Source organism: Monoraphidium neglectum, assembly GCF_000611645.1.
Source record: "Monoraphidium neglectum strain SAG 48.87 unplaced genomic scaffold scaffold04535, whole genome shotgun sequence".
Lineage (NCBI taxonomy): Eukaryota > Viridiplantae > Chlorophyta > Chlorophyceae > Sphaeropleales > Selenastraceae > Monoraphidium > Monoraphidium neglectum.
Window position 1 is genome coordinate 1 of NW_014009094.1, and position 3,796 is coordinate 3,796.

Genomic DNA, 3,796 nt, shown 5'->3' on the forward strand with positions numbered 1-3,796 from the left:
CCGCCGCGCGGCGCGCGGCGCCGGGGCGCGCGGGCGCGCTTGTCACCCGTCGCGGGCGCGGGCTCGTCGGGGGCCCCAGGTTCAGTCAGCTTCTTGAGCGCCGGCAGGTTGATTTTGCTGGCAAAGGCGGGCATCATTTTCTCCGCGCGCGCCGCCCCAAAGTTGACCGCGGCGGCGGGGCCCAGCAGCAGGAGGGCGGCGCAGTCGTACGCCTGCGCAGCATCTGCCTCTTCCTTGAACCTGCGCAGGGGGAGGCGGCGGGGGGCCGGCGCGCAGGCCAAGATTTTGGGGTGCGTCGGCGCGGCATGGGTGGGAGGAGGGGTGCGGCGCGGGCTGAGGGGGAGGGGTGCGGCGCCAGGGTGATTGGCCGGTGGGTTGCATGGGGCCGTGGGCCCCGGGCGCACGGTGTCGGGCGCGGGTGCCTTTTGGCCGCCGCTAGCGGGCGCGCGCGCCGCACCTGCCGACGTGGTGCTGCTTCGACTTGCAGTTGACCCTGACCCTCCAGGTGTTGGTGCCCTTGTCCCAGGTGAGCCCCGTGTGGCTGTTGCGCCCAGACGCCCTCCCCTCAGAAGGGTCTCGGGAGTCTGCGCTGCTCCGCCGCCCCGGCCGCGACACCATGGCGCCCGCCGTCCCTCGTCGAGCGTTTGGTAGGTTTTGGGCCTGTTAATTGCACCGTCGTCACCCGCTCTAAGCGGAGCTCCGCTTGCGCCAGTCACACGCTCGACGCTCCCCGTCCACGCCAGTATCCTATCCCCTCTATCGATGTATAAGTTATGAAGCCGAATGTGAACACCATGAGACCCTTGGTACTCAGACGCGGGGGTCGCGGAAGGTCGCACTCTTCTTCTCTGGTGGGCACTCACGCCCCATGACCGCGAACTGACTCAGGACGCGATTACATTCTCCCGGGACTGTTCAGAGCCCGTGAGATGGTCAAACACGAGTTCTACATGTGTTATCGCATTCCAAATCCCCGCTGACAGGCAGCGGCGTTGCTCGGCGTGGGTGCGGCGCTGGCATGATGCTGGTGGCATGGTTGACGCGGTGCGCCCGGGGCCCCCGCGCCGCACGCCGGGGCCGACGGTGCACCTCATCATGCTTGCAAAGTTGCCCGCAGCCGCACCAGGGCTCAGGCCGGCGCCGCAACGACCCCCGGCGGCGCTCCGTCACCACGATCGGGTTTACCAAGCAATCAGGGGTATCAGGAGAGGCGCCGGCGGATATTTCCCAGATTCGCCGCCAAAGGTTCTGGCCCGCCGCAGTGCACCCAGGAACCCCCACACACTGTTTTGCACGGCACGGGTCAGCAGCATCCCCTACAGTCAGAGGTCCAGGGGTGCTAGGGGCGGGGGGTTGTCACCTGGCCTGCAAAACGATCACGCGCCGCCCCCTGTGGTGTGTGCAGACCTCCCACGCCCCTCCCCTTTTGCAAGAGTCAGGATCCGACAAGTGCAAGCTCGCTCTTGTCGTGGGCGTGGCCGCTGGGTCCCAACCCAGTCGGCGCGGCATCTTGTCCGGGGCCGGGGTGCACACAACCTGCTTGCGCGGGCGCGTGCCCGCCCCCATCCCCGTCCCCCCAGCGGCCCGGGGGACGCCCGCAGGGGTTGGGGCGGCGCCCTGCTCTTCCAACCGCACGCCGCGGGGCGGCCTGGCTTCAGCTTGGGAGCGCCAGGCGGCGTTGCGGCGCGGATTGTTTTGGCTGCCCTTCACGTGGGTCCCCAGGGTGATGCATCAATGGTGTATGTAGAATTGGGGGGGGGCGCCACAAGCCGCGCCGGCTGTTTGTGTGCGTGCACATGCCTGTACGTCACAGGCGTGTCGGCTGCAGCAGCGCCCATGCGGGTTTGGTGGCGGGTGATTCAACCACCGGAATGGGCGCGCGGCCGGCAGCAGAGCCGCAGCAGCGGAGACGCGGCAGCGGGGGCGGGGTGCAGGTGCCGAGGCGGGCGTTTTGGCGCGTGCTGCTGGTGTGCTCCGACAAGAATGTAAAGGCGTTGCAGATTTCCTCTTGTCCCAGCTTTTGGGGATTTCTGGGGCATTTTCTGGAGCCGCATGACACGTCAGCACATCCGGGTGAAGCTCGCGAACGGTGGCGAGCGGACCGGCGTCGGAAGTGGTGGGCCGTTCGGCGTCGGCACGCGCGATGTGTTGGAGCGACGATCTGCATCAGCTTCATTACACAAAGGAATCCCCAGCTCTATCGGCATGCCCCGCAACACGTGTGTCCGCCGCGTGTTATTGCGGCACCACGGAAGTGGCCAGAGGGCAGAGGCAGATCCGGGCGCCGTGCTTGTCAACCCGGCGATTGGTCGCTCGGCATGTTGCAAGCTTTAATAATACACGAAACCGTATCAGCGCTCAATCAGGCCTTGCATGCAACACAGCTTGTCCGGCTGGAGTGGACGCAGCTTGTCCGGTGCTCGAACAGACCCTGACGCACCCGCTAGCCGTCCTTATAGGCACTAATTAAGCGTCTCCTTGCTTGGGAGGTGCGGCCGCGGCCGTGGCGAGGTGCCGTTGCCTTGGTGGCTTGTGCACGCACACCCAAGGCCGTGCAGGGCGCCAAAGGCCTGTGTAAAATGTTGATGCAGCTTGGAAAACTGCGAATTCCCGCACCTGAGTCAGCGCAGTGGTGCCTGCGGCGCCCGGCGCCGCTGCGAGGCGCTGCTCGCGCCCATTGCGCCCCACCGCGGCCCTCTCGCAGGCGGCCCTGCGGCCCTCCACGCGTACCCCCAGCTGCTCGACGGCCCCGGCCCCGGCCCCGCCGCTTGCGCGCCCCGCAGAGGCGCGGGCAGGCCCCCTCGCCGCCCCCACGCGCCCCGGCGCCGCTGTTGATGTCGCACGCGTGCCCGCGCTTCCAGACAGTCCCGCTCCAACAATTGAAAGAGGCCAGCCCCAGCAGGGCGCACGGCATAGCCTGGGATACAGAGCTCTCGTACCGCAAGGTCACGTCTGGATTGATATACCAGACCGCATGCGGCTCTGCATACCTAAAGCTGTGAGTTGCGGGTGGGCGGCGGCGACGCGCGCCGTTTGCTGGCTGGAGAGGGCCGCGGCAGCTGTGTCCCCTCCAGGGTGACGGGCGGCATAGGCTCCGCCGCCGCTGTTGACCCCTTTGCCTCGCAGTGGCGGTACGGCGGCCCCGCTCATCCTTGCGACCACCCCTTGGGCCACCCCTTGGACCGCTGTCCCTCTCACCCTTTCCCGCCCCTCAGACTCAACTTCACAGCGGCGAGGGCGGTCACGCTCTTCAACAGGTTTTACACGAGATGCTCCTTCCACACGAGTGACAGATGGGTGCGCCCCCGCGGGGGGCCGCCGCGGTCGGGGGTGTGGGACACCCGTACGCTCTTTTAGGGTGGCGCGGCGCCCCGGCAGCGCGGCGGCCGCGCCCCTGCTTGCACGCCAGGGCCGCGCGCGTGCACGGCGCGGCGGCGTCCCTCTCCCCTCCCCCCCGCCTTGGAGACGCTGCCCCTTGCGCGCCACGTTGATAAGGACCTCAGCATTCCCTCAGCCCAGCACCCCGTGCTGTCGTCCCGCGCTCTCGCCGCTCTGAATCCCCGCCACGCGCCACTGCTTTTCGCCGCCCCTGGTCCGTCGCTGCGCGCAGCACATCGCGCCGGCATGCATTTTGTTGGCCTCCAAAATCGACAACAGCCCGCGCACGGCCAAGGACGTGGCGTCGGCGTTCTTTGTGGCGCGCTGCAGCAAAAAGCACCGGGACCTGATGCACCGGGTGCATGATGCGGTGCGCGGCAGTGGCGGCGGTGCCGCCCCTCTCGTCCTGTGCGCGCAC